An 18,478-nucleotide genomic window follows, 5' to 3' on the forward strand; every position below is an offset into this window, starting at 1 on the left:
AGGGCTTCCACTTGGTTTAATAGGAAAAAGTAAAACCTAGGACGCAACGCCCTCTTCTGGCTGAGAAGCCTCGGAGCACTCTGCAAACCTGAGAGGCGTTTTGACCAAGTCTTAGAAGATAGCTCCGTGTATAGTGATTAGTAAGCAAATAGCCAGCCCTGTTGTCGAAGTTGGCAACATTATTCACACCCAGGGACAGGGTAAGGTCTGGCTTTGGAGGGCTGGTCTCAGCTGCCTGTCTTTTAGGAGCTCTGGAGGGAAGATAGGTGGGTGGACCATTCATTCCCCAAGTGAGCCAAAAGGTAATGAGAGAAATGGTGTCAAGAGTCCTGTCCTTCTCTGCACATATATGAAATCCAAGACAAGGTTAAGTCCACTCCATGGGTTCTGGAGACTTATTTTGCATTAGAGTCTCCTCTAGACCCCACATTTGCCTTTAAGGAGCCCCGTCCCCATATAAGCTGGCCCTGCCAGTCTCCATCTGGGAAGGAGGTGGGAGGAAATGACAAAGGAAAGCAGATACTGGGAGACAGAAGGAGCCCAGCAGGACTTTGAAAAAGAAATATTCAGTGCTGGAACGTGCTTCTTACTAAATAATGTTTTCATTCTTTAGAAAACATGCTTCTTTCCAGTCTGAAGGCCAAGCAGGCTGGCGCTTCTCTTCTCCCTGCCTGCCAACTAGTCATTAGCAAACAATGAGTGACAGGGCGGCTGCAAAAGCAAAAGGAAAGGAGCAGGCAGCAGCGCAGAGAGGTATGAGGATGGTGTCAATGAGGGAAAATTATGCAAGGATCAGGCTGGAAGCTGCATTCCTCGCTGGGAGCTTCAGGATGAACAGAAAGGTGAGAGGCAAGCAGAGCTGGGAAATGCTGTTTCCTGGTCACACTGCTGGGCAGAGGCCACCTGGGGACATGGTCTCTGGTGGACATGTGTGCACCTCATTGTGTGCGCAGCCATGGCAGTGGTTGGAGCAGGATGTTTTCTATACCTAGCCAATGACAGAAAAGCTTGGAGCAAATGTTCCAGCAAATAATTTTCAAAACACCCAAGTTAAAGCTCTTTGGATGGCAAGTGTTAGAAATCCTCATTAACTTGACCCAAAAGAAGAATGTGTTGGAAAGAATTCTGGAGTGCCTCAGAAGACCAGAGGGCAGGGATTACAATGAAGGTTGGGCTGCTTGTGTGTCTGGAGCTGGGAACTAAAAACCAGTCAAGAAACCAAGCAATAGCTCTTGCTGCCCCTGCAACTCCATCCCTCCTGCACCACGCGGCCTCTCCTCTCCGCTTGGTCCCAGCTCTTTCCTTCTGTCTCTAATCTCTGCTTCGCGTTTACATGTCCAAACATGGGGTCACAGCCCCAGAGTTTAATTGTCCTCAGTTCAAATGACCCATAAAACTGAATAACTAATATCCATTTATTCCAATTCCAAATTTCCAGGAAAGAATTTGATCCATCCTGCTTAGGTTCACCAGTTTTCTAAGCAGCCACAAAAAGAAGGAAAGATGTGCGCTATGAGCATAGCTATGATATTCACCCCTATGTGTGGGGTGACAGCTCTTATAAAAGAGGGTTATAGACCAGGAAGAAAGTCTAATAATAAACACATCTTCACATTGACTCTTAAGGGCCATAAAGTGCAGCTGAAGTGGTTTTGCGAAATGGCAAAATAATGAGCAATTTTTAGGAAAAAATGTATTGGAATTTTTCCCACTTATGGAAACTTTTTAAGAAGGGGAAGGGAAGCAGTGGCACCAAATTGTATTTTACTATGTAGTGAAAATGTAGCTAATTGAGGAGCTAGAGGATATGAGGACTGCTCCACCGAACTGACAATATGAACAAATGATGTAATCTCCTAGCACAATTTTCTCATCTGTAAATAAGAAACAGCGGCTGTTATTTTGTCTGTGTCAGAGGGCTGGATAAGAGGGAAAGGCACTGCCGTACACAGAGGAGAGGTGGGAAGTAAGAAGAGTTGGGGCTAATAAGGGCTAATAAGTACACGTCACAAAGAGACTGCGACTCTGTTACAGCCAGGTACAAGAAGGGACAACATTGGCGTGGCTCCCGTCATCATCAGCCTTATCTACAGCACCCTGGAAGAACTGAACTATAAATTCTTCGAGAGTTAAAGCCTTCCAGAACTGAAGCAGTTGCTAAGGAAGTACTTACAATTAATACTAAAAACTAGGTGGAGAATGATGTTTCTGGTGAGATAAGGGAGCTCCCACTGATACCCACTGGGTCAGAAATGTGGCAAATCCAAGACTGGTTGTTGGATGTAACATTTTGTTCAGCAAAGTGATTCAATGGGACTAAAGTGATGCTTTCCTAAGTGGAATTAAGGCTGGTTACTCCCACCCAGACAATGGAGGGGCAGGGTTACGTCTGCCCGGCCCCTATGGAATCAGCTGACTTTGCTGGCTCAGTATCTCCTCCTTCCCTCAACACTCTGTACATATCCCTTCTAGAAGATTCCTGCTAAAAGAAGATGGCTTTCTTGGGGAAAAGATCATTCTATAGCAAGTATATCTTCCCAAGTTTGTTGTGAAGACCTAGTAAGATAATGGATACAAAAATGCTGTAAAAACTATAAAACACTGTACCCATGTAAGTTATTATAATTATGATCATTAACAATGCCATAAAGAGAAACCATGAAATCAGTCATACAAGTGGCATGTGTACTCGGTACCTAAAATTAATCAAGCAGGGACCCTAAAGCAATTTGATCATCTTCTTCTTCCAAGTTTCTTTTCATTCAGCTTTGTGGGTTTGTGCATTTATAAAACCAGAATATATATTTGGCTCCAGGCTATTACTGTCTCGGTTGAATGGAGGTGTGCCTTTTTTGATCACTCTTTCTTCCAAATCTATGAAAGGGGAAAATTATGTTCATCTCTGGGACACACATCAGGCTCCCTCCCAGTGTTCCAGAGAAACATTAAATCAGAGCTTGTCTCTGGTTCTTTTTGAGTTCCTTATAGTCAGGATAGAGGATGGAACATGTTGAAAAGGTGAGAGAAAGAGGAAAAACAAAAGATAAGGGTAGAGAAGGTCACATTCAGAGGCAGGGACTACTGTGTTTTTAACAGGCTGCCTCGTGGTTCAACAGAAATTAAATAAAAGAACAGCCATTCTTGCAGCTATGCAATACTAGGGCCCCTTAACCACAGTTATCTTTTATCCAAAAATAGGTAAGCAATACATAAGAGCCACTTTCAGGCAGCAACCAATAGAATGTGAGGCTTGGGGTCAAAGATAGGTATTTTTTGAGCAGTAACAGACTGGAATCCAAATAGGAAGACAATGGTGGAGAACTATGAAAACTTTCCCAGTTAATTCATGTGGGTAGAAATAGGGAATGAGTCTGTTTAAATCAGTGCAGTAAGGTGGATCTTCTGACAAAATGCAAAATTTATATTTCATGAAATAAAAGATGATGGAAACAGCAAGACCTATGTCAAGGAGCTTACATTTATGCTCAATATTTTTCCTCTCTCTTTTAACTTCTCAATCAATCAGAGAAGTGCTACTGCATATGATAATGTGACGGGCTAACTAAAAGCCACACAAGACTATTAGCTCGATTAGATTACAGTGTCAACCTAAGACACAACTCCCAGCCCTAGGCAATATACAGTAGAGTAAATAGAGCAAGAAAAACACAACAGGAGATTATCCATGTAAGTATTTAGAAAATATACACTTAGCATATAATGTGGATTCAAAGCACATCAGCTATTAGTTTTATTATGTTTGTTTTTGTTAATATAAGGTTATTATTAAAAGTATGAGAACAATGTTGAGAAACACACCCATATCCTCCCCGCTTACATTGCTACCATCCACTTTCCTCCCAGCCCTTGTAGGGTGCCAAGGGGCCTGGCAATGAGTCCATGCTGGAGGGTTGTCTCCAGGGGCAGAATCCAGGAATAGGTTTCTGTCTCTGAGCTCCCTGGAACACGAAGAGTCAGAGAGGTAGACTGAGCCAAGACCTAAAGAAGTAGCAACAGTCAGAGCCAGCGAAGCCAGGGCCAAAAGCCAAATCCGAAGGCAGCTGGTAAGGTAGAGAGGAGCCAGGTAGAGCCCAGAGTAGAAAAGAAGCCAGTTTGGACTAAATCAAGGAGGGTCCTAGGAGATTGTCCAAAGTGATGCTGGAGTAGCCACAGTTTACTTTTACAGGCCACTGAGCATGATTTGTTTAACCACCAGAGAAGGCTAACAGGTTGGAGTCCATAAACAGTACTGCAGGACAGAAGAAAAAAAAACGATGGGACCAAAGGGAGGAAAGCATTTGTTACTGGATAGGAAAAGGACACAGAGTCTGGACAAAAGGCAGGTGACGTGCATTTGAGGGAGACGATGTTTGCCAGTTCCTAAGTGTAAGTTTGTAAATTCTAAGATCAGGAAACCTTTCCCTTAGATTCTGTGTTTGTTATTATGACATTTTTTGCTATGTATAACGTGCTCCCATATATAATGCTCATCCATGGTTTTGGCCCAAACATTCAGAAAAAAAATTTACATTTAAATTTTTAATTCCATTATTTATTTATTTATATTTAGAAGCAAAACTGATTAATGTTTTCCAGCATATTATTTTACATACTGATATCATTTCTTTCTAGAGCTACACTTTTAATACATAAGCATAAATAAAAGAATTGAAAACATTTATATAGATACAGAATTAATACTATCCATATATAATGCACATCCTTAATTTTCCCTCAAAAATTTGGACAAAAAGTGCACATTATACTTGGCAAAATACAGTACTTTACACTGATGAGAGAGTTCTGTGTTTACTGGCAGTTCCTAAAATGACGGCTTTCTAGTCAAACTCACTAGATTCATAGTAATGGTCATTTTAGACCTTATGTTCCCCCCAAAACTTAACTCTTATTAAGATAAACAGGGATAAAAAGTAAATAGAAAAATAACAATATAGAATTATCTTAAAAAATAAAACTTGTAACCTACTATATTTTTAAATTATTGTGATTATTATCCTTTATATTATTTTCCTTATGGCTTCCAAGAATGTAGCTTTTAACTTTCTCTCCCTGGAGTAGTGAGAAAATGGTGAAGCTTGAAGTTAGAAGACCTGAGTTTAAACTTCAGTTCAATTTGCTTATATGACCTGGTGAAGTCAGTTCACATTTCCAAGTATATGAAATGAGGGTGTTGACATGTGTCCTCACTATATAAAGGTGTGATTGTGTAGAATAGATGAAAGTGTATATACATACTCTCTATATATATACTAAAGAGTGTTATAAAATATGCAAAGTCCCATTAAAGTAATGAAACAATTTTAAGAGATCACAGAATAACAATTAGAAGGGAGTTAATATCCTACCCTAAGATTTTCAAATCTTTTCAGATAAAGGATGTTGTCTCAGTAATTTTGGACTTCTATAACAAAGTACCATAACTGAGTGGCTTATGAACAGACATTTACTGCTCACAGTTCTGGGAATTAGAAGTTCAAGATCAGGTGCCAGCACAGTCAAGTTCTGCTGAGGGCCCTCTTCTGTGTTGCAGACTGACATCTTCTCTTCATATCCTCCCTATGAGTCTGGGGGAAACACAACCTTTCAGTCTATAACAGACCTTTCTCCAAATAAAACCATATGTAACAAATACAAGAGCTGTTCTAAGAAACCAAAGAAGAAGTAGGTACCAAATTCTGCCTAGATCTACGCTAAAATGGGCCCTGTCCCACAGCCCCACCTCCACCACCGGGAGAGGGGAAGATGTGGCCTTGGGTATTCCTCAATGCACAAAGTTAAAATTCCCTCAGTTTGGCAGCTGTACAGGCAGGGGCCCGTTTACCTCTATTAAAATAGATAAAAAGAAGTACCTGTGTGGCTCTCCCCGCATGGCAGGCTGCACTTCCCCTTGTACCCGACTTAACAGCAGACCCACTGGCTCAGAGCTCCATTTCCTCTACATGATCTCAGTGTCCCCAAGTCAGCATTTCCACTCTATTTTGTGTGTGTGTGCTTTTCAAAGATCTCCCAGTGTAGCCTCTGGCCATCCTGAATGGCTGGGTTTTGCCAAGAATCTATAAAGGCACTTTATTAGTCAGAAGCTCTAACAAAATATCTTAGGCTGAGAGGCTTAAACAAAGGAAGTTTAGTTTTTTCACAGTTCTGGAGGCTGGAAGTCTAAGATTCAAGATCAAGGTGCCAGCAGAGCTGACGTCTAGTGAGAATTTGTCCTGGCTTGCAGATGGCTGCCTTCTATGTGCTCATGGAGAGAGCACACACATTCTCCTGTGTCTCTTCTTTTTTAAAAAAAAATATATTTTATTGATTATGCTATTACAGTTGTCCCATTCCCCCCCTTTATTCCCCTCCACCCTGCACATCCCCTCCCACCCACATTTCCCCCCCTTTAGTTCATGTCCATGTGTCATAAGTTCTTTAGCTTCTACATTTCCCATACTATTCTTACCCTCCCCTGTCTATTTTCTACCTACCATCTATGCTACTTATTCTCAGTACCTTTTCCCCCCTCTCTGCCCATCACACTCCCCTGTTGCTAACCCTGTATGTGATCTCCATTTCTGTAGTTCTTTTCCTGTTCTAGTTATTTGCTTAATTTGCTTTTGTTTTAGGTGTGGTTGTTACTAACTGTGAGTTTGCTGTCCTTTCACTGTTCATTTTTTTAATCTTCTTTTTCTTAAATAATTCCCTTTATCATTTCATATAATAAGGGCTTGGTGATGCTGAACTCTTTTAACTTGACCTTATCTGAGCAGCACTTTATCTGTCCTTCCATTCTGAATGAAAGCTTTGCTGGATAGAGCAATCTTGGATGTAGGTCCTTACCTTTCATGACTTAGGATACTTCTTTCCAGCCTCTTCTTGCCTATAAGGTCTCTTTTGAGAAATCAGCTGAGAGTCTCATGGGAACTCCTTTATAGGTGACTGTCCCCTCATCTTTTGCTGCTTCTAGGATTCTCTCCTTCATTTTAATCTTGGGTAATGTAATTCTGACGTGCCTTGGTGTGTTCCTCCTTGGGTCCACCTTCTTTGGGACTCTCTGAGCTTCCTGAACTTCCTGGAAGTCTATTTTCTTTGCCAGATAGGGGAAGTTCTCCTTTACTATTTGTTCAAATAAGTTTTCCATTTATTGCTCTTCCTCTTCCCCTTCTGGAACATTTAAAGATGTCCTGGAGGTTCCTAAGCCTCTCCTCGTTTTTTTTGAATTCTTGTTTCTTCATTCTTTTCTGTTTTGTTGTTTCTTTCTTCTTTCTTGTCCACTCCATTGATTTGAGTCCCAGTTTCCTTCCCATTGCTATTGGTTTCCTATGCACTTTGCTTCGTTTCACTTAGTATAGCAAAACACCAAACTGTAGCTTCTGTAATATTTAACGTGACAGTAAAATTTAGAGGAAAAATGGAAGTACTCTAAGTAATAAAACTCTGTAAAACTATTAATATAAATATGTACAGCATGGGGCATGGAAATATACATTTAATACAATAAGTAAATTAGAAATACATATGGTCCCTTTTTACTAAAATATTACATTGTAGGTTGTAGACATAATAGAAAACACATTTGAAAATTATTTTGGGGTCGTCAAACCAAGACATACTATTTTCTCCTTCCTGTTTACTGTTATTTCCACAATGAAGAAGCATCACATTTATAAAAAGAAATATATGTGTGTGTGTAGATACATATATATGTGCCCACACACACACAGAGGCAGACAGATATGTTTGTGTTCAAACACAGCAACAGGGACCATAAGGTAAATTGGAACTTTTATCTAAAATGATCGTATGAATCCATCACCCATTTCTTAGATTCCTCTGCATGCTATGAATTCCCTGAAGAATCTTCTCCTTCTTTCAGTGGAAGAAGCAACAAAGGGTTTCCAAAAACAACAAAAATATTTTTCTAGACAAACATTTCTTGCTAGGCAACCAGTCACCCAATTTCCCTTATTCTCTGTCCCTCCAAAAACCAAGGGGGGAAAAAGGAGCAAATAATTCTTAACATAATATCTTCTGCTCTTTTCTCCTAGTTAAGTAGTTTGGCATACCAAGGAATAACTTTAGGACTATTTTGAAAGATGATTTTAAGCATTAGCGTTGTTCTTGTCAAGTAAAGATAGCATGTCCTTTGGAGACCAGAATGGTTCCTTCAGAGCGGTTCAGGTCCCTGAGGCAAATATGTATCTAGGCACTCTAGTAGAGAGTATTTGCCAGTGAGAATATCAATGCCCAGGTACACACGCAGTATGTGTTTTGCTACAGATGTTTTCCCAGTAAACAATGATGGAGTCATCATAAGAAAGGGAACGCTAATTTTAAATCAATGAAATTCAAACAGAAATGTTTCCTTTGGGTATAGTTGCCTTTTGGTAAGCACACTAATTTTGGAAGCTTGTATTGTTCATCCACAAATTGTTTTTAAAGTATCTGAGAAGTTGAAGTCAAACTGGTTTCTCCAGTAGCTCCTTCCCAGTCCAAAAATTATCGAGGGTAGGACTTAATGGGACTGTTATTGTTCATCACCCTGCTTGGATGGATACAGATGCATACTCCATAAGTGTTGCATAAAAGAACATGCCTACTTAATGTTCACTGACATGAAAGGGAATGCCCAGGAATTTGGGACCCACGTGGCTCTATGGGTCCCTCTTCTGGCCACATTAGGACCACTATAGAGAAGGAACTGTATGAAGATCAGCTGCTGGGCTGCAGGGTAACAGCCTGGGCAGTAGAATGGAATCTGGACTCTGGGTTCTGTTCAGAGGAGAGAGACTCCACCCTAGATCTCATTTAAAAATGTGCTTCTGACTCTGAGTGGCCTCATGCACTGGGGCCATGTGGGAAGGGAGAAGTAGCAGAGCTTGAGTCCCTGCCAACTCAGCTCAGTTAAAGGGAAGATACCGGAGCCTACAGAGGGGAGAATAGTCGGATCATTTCCAAGTAAATAAACAAACAAACAAACAAACAAACAACAACTCCCACAGATGAATACCGTGGATGGCATCTTAGAAAAACAGATCAAAGGTGGTACAAAGATCCTCACAAATTGTTGCACACTTTCCAATACATGATTTGCTTAACATCCAGAGTTTGGGGTTTAGACTTGCTGGCATTGCTTTTATTGTCTGGGGTGAGTTACTGGATTGAAAGCAATTTGGATGTTGTCTGCCTCTGTGGGGTTCTGCAGCCAAAAAGAGATTGATGAAAAGCAGAGGTTCAGGAGAGTGATTTCAACATAGCCTTCCTCAGAGCAATACAAATGATAAGGCTATTACTTGGGAAGAAAACAACTGGCCGTAAGAGTGATTTCATTGTCTCTGATGGGGAAGGGTGGGCATAAACAATAAGTACAGTTCATGACATTGGGAAATGACAGATGATAGGATGCTATAGTCTTATTTCTTCATAATGCTGTTTCAATGTTTGCAGAAGACATATTTTTATACAGTCCAGAAGGCAGCAAGACAACTTGGCAGTAGTCCTTGACCTTAGTTCAGCACTGTAAATTTTACCAAACATTTAAACACATGTTACCACAATGGATCCTCAAACTCGCATGGTAAATAGGCAGGACAAGCATTCACTTTCTACTAATGAAGGAACTGAGGTTCAGAGAGGAAAATGACTGGCCTCAGTTTACCCAGCCAAGAACATTCCTTCTGATACAGCACCATGCCCACTGACAGAGTGGAAGTCAGGACACTGGATACCCACCATTTGTTCCTAAACAACCACTTAATGACCATGTGTGATATCTCAGCAGTTCCCTTTCTATACAATGGGGATACTACTACTAATAAAAACAGTATCTATTGTGAAATAAGGGCTGTATAATTGAAACAAGGAAACATTTTTAAGAGCCTGTCAGGACAAAACAGAAGCTGTGAGCGCTTCTTTACTCTGCGCTATAAACTCCGTTTGACTCAAACAACAGCAGCAACTGTGAACTTAAAGATGGTCCCCCTGCACACTCGATTCTCAGCCACAGCCTAAATATAAAGCACTCCAACTACATTCTAAGGGAAGAGAACTCTCATCTTAATCTTGGATTTAAGAGATGTTTACAAAACATTTTTGAAAAAATTATTTGCAAATGACAATACTAGCTTGCATTTGTGGCTTGCATCAGTGACAACCAAGTGCTTTTATGTATAGGATTTAATTTAATCCTCATCCTACCCTTGAATACACATCAAAGTAAGCATTCTTACCATCTGCCGCTGGAGCCCCGCTGGGAAGGTAGCCCACTAAGACAGAAAGAGAAAGTGTGGTATTGGGAACACACACTATGCTTGGAGTTGGCAAACCTGAGCTTGAATAGCAGGTCCACCACTTGCTGGTATAAAGGCCTTGGAACAAGCTTCTGAATCTTTAAGCTCCAGTGTTAACTTCACTCTTGTTAGTGAACTTAACAAGACCAGCCAGTTACTTCTCAGCCTTGCATCTACCCTTCTCCATTTAGTTGTGTGAAGCTAGAACTAGCAACCTACAACCCACATGTTCCAGGCTACATGACTGGTGCGAGCTCAGAGGCAGGGAGCAGAGGAGAGAGGCTATTCTCCTTTCCTGCTTTGGCAGCATCTCTGGAAGTAACTGCCTTCCTTTTGATTCTAGCTCCTGCCATGCACCTTCTCTCTGTGGTTCCAACCCAGCAGCAAGTGGAGCTGCAGGACTCTGCTAACTTGATCTTCTCCCTTTTGCTCTGGGAATGACCTTTTCCTTTTAATTGCTCTCCCAGTGCTTACTCTCCCGTTTGCTCTTATAACCCATTGAAAATATACTTAACCAATTTCTTGCATTGGAAATATCCAGAATGGCCTTGATTTTCTTAAATGCACCTTTAGTGATACGCAGAAGAACGTAGCATGAGAACTGCTGCATAGTTAACGGTTAGACATCAGTACAATTAAAAATAGAAAGACCTGCCAATGTTATAATGCTGGGAGCCACAGACAGAACCCACTTTCCCATTCCTTGCCCTACCACTGGAGACTTTGTGTTAGGTGTGATAGCCACATGAGAATTTTCTGTAATCACAGTACTTCCAAATACTGTATCTGAAAGTTTAAGACTTTTTAAATGATGCATGCACCAATTTAATGTAATTTCTAAAAGAGGGGTGATAAAAATACTGACCTACCTCACAGAGTCGGTTGGAACAACTAATTAGCTCTCATAAAAACACTTCAACCACCTAAAGTACCTCATAAAAGTTTATTATGAGCAGTAATGCTAATAGTTAAACATATAATGATAGGCATCAAATGGGCATGCTCCACAAACTGATGGTGTTTTAAATTCTCTTTATGATCTCACTGCTGTTTAGCAGTTCATATGTTGAAAGCTCTTCACAGCTGTAAATTAGTCAATCCCCATGGCACTCACTCCTGAAAGATAGGTCAGTATTATTTTCTATTACTATGGCAACCAATCCTATGTAAATGCCCAGTGATAGGAGTCTGAGATGAGAAACAAGAAAGGTTAAGTGACTTGTTCAAGGCCACACATCAAGTAGATGGCAGGGTCAGCATTAAAATGCAGAGGCGCTGACCCACAGGGCACTCCAGTCCACCTGGTCACATTGAGGGGATTGCAGACGTTCACTGGCTTAGAAATTCAAAGAAACAGAAAATATCAGTATGGTCTACATCTGGGAACAAAATATGAACAATTATAACTTTCAGGCATATCATTAAATGATCGTATTTTTTAGTCCATCGATGATGAGCAGGAGCAGGAAGGGTAGTGTGAATTCTGAAGACAGACTGTTCGGATTTTTATCCCAGCTCAGCCTCTGCCACATACCTGCTGCACAATCTTGGACAAGCTGCTGCACTCCCCTGAACCTCCATTTCAGAGGCTAGTGGTAGTGAAATGAAGCTAACAATGGGATCTAGCTCGTATGGTTACTGAGAGGACTTAATGCAAAGCACTCAGGACAGTAGATAATAAGCATTCAACAAGTGTCAGCTATTAGATACATTACACAAGAAATACTAACTGCTTTCCAACAATTTTGTATTAAATACAGAGATGCTTAACACCCAAACCCTGAACTCCATGACTTTCAGTATAATAGGTTTGTACAATGTGTAACTTGCCAGGTAGTATGAGAGGCATGGGTGTTATGGGACAGCAAATGTTCAAGCAAGGCTATATGTTTTCAAAGCCAATTATGTAATTTCTCAATTATCTGATAGGGAGTGCTCCATCTCCTTTCTCCTTCACCTGTCCTTGGGTTTTTGTTTCCATTTAATTAGCTTTATTTATACTTTAGTAAAAAAAAAAAAAAAAAGGACATAAGTAAATAAATAGTCACTAAAAGGTTCCACATCTTAGAAAGAGTTCTATGGGTGCTCAGAGAAAAGCAGGATCATTTTTGGATGACATGTTATGGCAAAAGGTAGTACTTGAATTTGATCCTAAAGATAAGCCTGGTTTTAAAACTGCAAGATGGTTGTGAGAGATGCTGGGGGAGGTCAGGAAGGTGAGTTGAGGGAGTGTGTAACCAGACAGAAATAATGAAAAACCAAAATTTAATGAAGGGAGAATGCAAGGATGTTTACTGAACACTTGTTAGGATTCCACAACTGTGCCCCTTAAATTACTCAACAAAGGTCACATATCTGGTAAATGACCCAGCCAGGAATCAAATCAATTTACCTTTCTAGTTTGAGGCAACAGAAAAAGGGAAAACTAAAGCCATTGATGACTCTAAAAGTAGAGAATGTGACACCAAGTAAACTTTTTCAAGAATGCTCTGGGGATCATATTTAGAGAAGATTGACTAGACAGTCTGGAGAAAGCCAGATAGGGTCATTTACAACGTATGAGGACTGATGAAAGCTGGGATAAAATGGCAATGAAAGACTGAAGGGGAACTGAGGGATGAGAAAGCAGCACAGAGATTTGCAGCTCTAGCTGCATAATAGCATCATCTAGAGATATTTTTTAAACTATTAATGCATAAACTCGTTGACTATTATATACACAATAGATAGAAATCAAAGATTACTATTTAAAGCTTACAATTAAAAAAAGAAGTTAAATTAAAAGCAAGGAGCTGACCATTTTTTATTATAGTAAAGAAAAGATACAAAATTTACCATCATAACCATTTTTAAGTGAACAGTTGAATTGCATTAGGTATATTTCAGTGCTGTGAAACAGATCTCTGGGAACTTTTCATCTCGCAGAACTAAAATTCTATGCTCATTGGACAACTCCCCTTTGCCCTCAACCACGATTTTACTTTCTACACCTATGAATTTGACTTTAAAAACCACATATAAATGGAATCATATAGTATTTTTCCTTTTGTGACTGGCTTGTTTCACTTAGCATAATGTCTTTCAGATTCATCCATACTGTAGCATGTGTCAGAATGTCATTCCTTTTTAAGGTTGCAGAGTATTCCATTGTGTGATGTATCACACCTTGTTTATCCATTCATTTGGGTTGCTTCTGCCTCTTGGCTATTGTGAATAGTGCTGCCATGAACATAGATATGCAAATATCTCTTCAAGACCCTGCTTTAAATTCTTTTGGACATATGCCAAAAGTGGAATTGTTGGATCATATGGAAATTCAAATTTCAATTTTTTTAGAAAGCCCCATACTATTTTATGTACTGGTTACACCATTTAACAATCCTGTCAACAATGCACAAGGGTGAAAATTTCTCCATATCTTTACTGTCACTTACTATTTTTTGTTCTTTTTTTTATAGTAGCTACCACAGTGGGTGTGACTAAGGGCACTTTTAAGAGTATAAATACAAAGCAAATCTCTAAAAAATTATATCATCTAAATACAAAAATGATTTTTAAACTGATGAGAACAGATACTACACTTGATCTTTGCCAAAAGGCTGAGAAGCGATACAAAAATGATTTTTAAAGGAAAGAGAACAAATTATGTAGAGAAAAAGCAAATGTAACAGAAACATAATAATAATAGCATAAAATAACACAGCATAGTTGAGACCAAACACATCAGTTTTGTTAATAAATGTGCAGAAGGTTTAACTCACTTGCTAAAAGATTCTCTATCTGGCTCACAAAGCAAGACCCAACCATATGCTCTATTCAAGAAACACTCTATTCAGAAAGGCTGAAAATAAAGGAGCGTGTGAGGATATTCCGGGTAAATGGGGAAAAAGTAGGGTTTTCAATCCTGATATAATCACATATATACCTGGTGGAAAAGCAAACTATATTGTATCTATATTAAATTCCTGATTTTGGTAATGACACTGTGGTTATGAATGAGGATATTCTTATTTTTAGGAAGTTAATACTGAATAACTTTTATAGGTGGAGAACTTACTATCAAATAATTCAGAAAAAATAAAGAATGAAAAAGAAAATGATGCAATATGTAAACAATTGGTGAACCAAGCCTATATGTGTTATTTGTACCTTTCTTACAACTTTTCTATCAGTTTGAAATTTTACCAAAATAAAAAAAATTTTAAAACATAATACCCAGATCTAACTCCCGGAACATCTACTACTTCTCCTAGCATTAAAATGAAGCCAGGACTGTGGTGTTCATTGAAGCTCTCCAGGTAATTTCTACGTGCATTCAGAGTTAAGAACCAACAGACTAATCAATCCATGCAATTCAGTTACTGCAACTCAGTTACTGACTAGATGTGTGTAGTAACAGAAAGGGAGAAACCAAGGAAGACTGGTAGGCAGAAAAGGCCCCCAAAGACAGCCAGGTCCTTACCCCTGGAAACTATGGTACCCTGTGCAGCACAAAGGACTTTGCTGTCCTGGCCAGTGTGGCTCAGTTGGTTGGTCTTGTACATTGGAAGCCTGTGGATTCAACTTCCAGTCAGGGCACATAACCAAGGTGGTAGGTTCCATCCCTGGTCAGAGAATGTATGGGAGGCAGCCAATCAATGTTTCTCTCTTTCTCTCTCTCTCAAAGCAACGAAAAAATGTTTTCAGGTGAGGATAAAAAAAAGGACTTTACCAAAAAAGGATGTTACAGAGTTTGCAGATTAAATTAAGGATCTTTATACAGAGATATTATGCTGGATAATCTAGGCAGGCCCAAAATGTAATCACAAGTGCCCTTATAAAAGGAAGGCAAAGGGAGATTTAATTACACAAGAGGGAGTAGGATATGAGATCATGGAAACAGGAAGTCGGAATAATGCAGTCACGAGCCAAAGCATGTCGGCGGTCGCCAGAAACCAGGAGAGACAGGGAACAGATTTTCTCCAGGAGCCCCCAGAAAACAACAGCCCTTGATTTTTTATATCTTGATTTTAGCCCTGTTAGCCCATTTTAGACTTTTGGCCTCCAGAACTAACAGAGAATAAATGTGTATTGTTTCAAGCCACTATGTTTGAGTGATTTGTTACAGCAGCAATAGAAAACTAATATAAAGACTTAAATATTTTAGAGGTAAGGGAACAGAAATACTGCCATGAACAGAAGTATGACATTTCCTGCTCAAAAGGGAGAGTGAGTTTTACACCCATTCATTCTCCAACCCACCCCCATCTTATCCATCTTATTCATGCATAAGGCATTTCAAGAACTTTTTGAAAGGTGAAAAGTGAATGGGAATATGCTGACTGATGAATTAGAGACATGGAACCAAAACCCAAAACATCTGATTCAGGAGGCTGCAGAGGAGGTAGAAACTAATTTGCCTGGAATAGCCCCTGCAAGCTTCAAGCTTAGAAGCTGGCATGTAAGACAGAGGGCTGAGATTTTGGACCAAAAAGAGGACTCTTTAAACATCTATACACAAAACAGTTGTATTAGGTAGCACCACCTCCCTTTACTTTTCCCTTCTTGCTGTAGGTAGCCCAGCATTCATCCCTGACAAAAATTCTGGAGGACTCCTCTTTAAGGAAACTGAATAAACATCGATAGGAAGAAACTAAGGTTCTATGTTGGATATTTTTGCCCAGATACATGCCTTTCTCTGACCTGAGGAGGGGCTCCTGGCCTGCCCACCCCAGAGCTAAGTGTACCAGTGAGGTACCCCTGGCCTATACCCTAGGTCCATAGGGCAGGGGAAACCCACATTAGCCACTTAGTCCTTTTCTTTTAAACATGAATGGGCAATACTGACCCATTAGAAACTCCAGGGGAAAGGGGCAGCAAAAGCAACAATCAAAAGATGTTTGAGAAATTCATGGTTCAATTATGAAGCATTCTATGCCTTTAAGCAATTGCTGCCATGTAAGGGAAGAGAAACCTTTTAACCTTGAAGCTACAACCATCGTATCTTAAGTGTCCCAGAGGACATGTCGCTGGGCTCACAAAGAAGGAAATGCAATCCTAACCTACAACTTGGCTTGGCAGCGAGCAACATTCACACAGTTATAATAATGTCCATGATGTTTTTTGGTTTTGAATAGCAAAATCTCTTAAGAATTAATTATGGTTTTAGGACAGATGTAAATGTTAATAATCTTGACAATGTAAAAGTTAAGGGATAGATGAGATAAAGTGGAAGTTGGCAAAAGAGGAATAGAATAATGATGTATAAGGATATAACAGGAAATAGAGATATAAATATAGTCCTAATATCATAACATTATCTAATAAAATAACTCAAAAGAAAATGACATAAAGATCAGATACTGTAGGGTTAGGAAGGTGGGGTATAATACAAGGCAGCGAAGTCTTGGCCTTTCTTAGCCGATAGTCAGCATATATTGCCTAAAGTTAAAAACAATCAAGAAATGGAAGTACATTATTGAGAGATATGGAGGTAATTATTAGAAAACTTGAATTCAAAGGCCTAAACATTGGAGGTCATTTCTGGAAAATGGACAGGAGGAGAAAAGAGGGCTGGAAGATGTTGCTTTTCATCATAAACTCTCCAGTCCTATGTGACTTTTCTTTTTGCCATGTGCATGTATTTCTTTAATAAATATAAGCTTTAAAGTGGTAAAGTACTAGGGACCTAGTAGACCTTCAATCATTGGCAGGCTATTATTTTTCCAGATGACTCAGTATCTTATATTGCCTTGTGGCCATTATTTAAGGCATGATTATGATTATACATTATTATAGTCATAGACTCTATAGTTAATCACTATATTCTTATGTTAATAAAGGGAGTGTAGGAAAGGAAGAGGAAGGAGAAAGGAAATAATAGGGAAATCAAGACAAAAAATTTGTTGGAAGGCTCAAACTGCTAAAGTTGAATTCAGAGTGGAACTGGTAGATCCTCTGGGCAGGGTTTTCCAACAGGAAGAAGGGAGTTAGCAGTCAAAGCCCAGAGAAACCATCTCGGGCCTCATTCACATAGACCAGTAAATTGTTCAAGTGATGGCAGTCACTAGCTCTGCTCTAGCTCCCTTAGCTCTTTCCCCAAACCGTCTTCCTCTCACCTGCCACCTGCTCTCTCCCTCCACACACACAAACACTGTAGCCTCTCCAAGTTACATCGATGTACAAGGCCATTCCCAAGTGCCATTGTCTTGCCGTCTTCCCCAACAGTCTCAGCCCTTATCACTCTCCTTGTTGAATCCCATGAGGTTCAACACTTTCACAACAGTCAGTAGGTACCATTTGCTTTACCAATTGTTTATGTGTCCTAACCCCTTCTTCCTAACTAGATCATAACTTCTTTTAAAGGAATACATCTTGACATCCTTCTTTTGTCTGTTCTAAGGAGCCTAGCACAGTGTTGGGCTTCAAATAAGCAATCAACAACTCTACTTGAGGTGGAAAATTTTTGTTTTGGCTGAAACAAGTTTCTTTCCCTATTTTGCATTGACTTGTGATGCAGGGAATCTAACACTCTTCACTTGTCAGGTCTGTAACATGCTTGTGACTGCCAGGACCCCGTTTGAGGTCAGTCATCTTTTGTTCTCTGAGACAGGCAGCCTTTAGTGACTGAGGAGTGGGGAGCCCAGGAAGAAACAGCACAGCACTGTGACTGCCTTTTGTTCCAGCAGACACCACCTGTCCTAAAGAGCAGAATCATCCAGATAGCAGGCGCGTGAGTTCGTAAGTCATGGGTTGGAGGGGACACGAGGTACGACTTAACCATGGTTGCTAAGAGAACAGGGTTCCAGTGGGAAGCCCACATGCAGGATTTGACATGAGGGTGGTTTGCCAGGCACCCACAGTCCTCACTTCCACCCCAATCTCCATACAAATGTTGCTGCCTGAAGTATGAATTCTTGCAGTTATGTTTGTGTTTATGCCAAGGTCACTTGCTTTTATTCATTTCAGCAGACTTCTTTCAAACTCAGGTCCAGATCTCTGCTCTCAAAGGAAGCATGTCAACATTTCTTCCCCGTGTTGCCCCTCATATCATGGCAACCACTCACAACATGTGTTTATCCAGAAAGCCCCAGGCAGCCAACATGCTCAGACAAGCTGAACAGAAAACTCTACTGTGCACAGGAGAAGGGAGTTTGGGGCATGCTCTTTGGCCCTGAAAATAACAATGGTTTTGTTATGAAGACATA

The 18,478-nt window shown here is 40.0% G+C and overlaps 1 pseudogene; it reads right to left on the minus strand.

Moving 5' to 3' along the window:
* Nucleotides 1–13,744: 13,744 nt before the first annotated feature.
* Nucleotides 13,745–13,903, minus strand: LOC119057190 (uncharacterized; annotated as a pseudogene).
* Nucleotides 13,904–18,478: the final 4,575 nt, after the last annotated feature.

The sequence above is a fragment of the Artibeus jamaicensis genome, unplaced genomic scaffold, assembly GCF_021234435.1.
Source record: "Artibeus jamaicensis isolate MK-2021 breed Jamaican fruit bat unplaced genomic scaffold, CSHL_Jam_final scaffold_369, whole genome shotgun sequence".
Taxonomy (NCBI): Eukaryota; Metazoa; Chordata; class Mammalia; order Chiroptera; family Phyllostomidae; genus Artibeus; species Artibeus jamaicensis.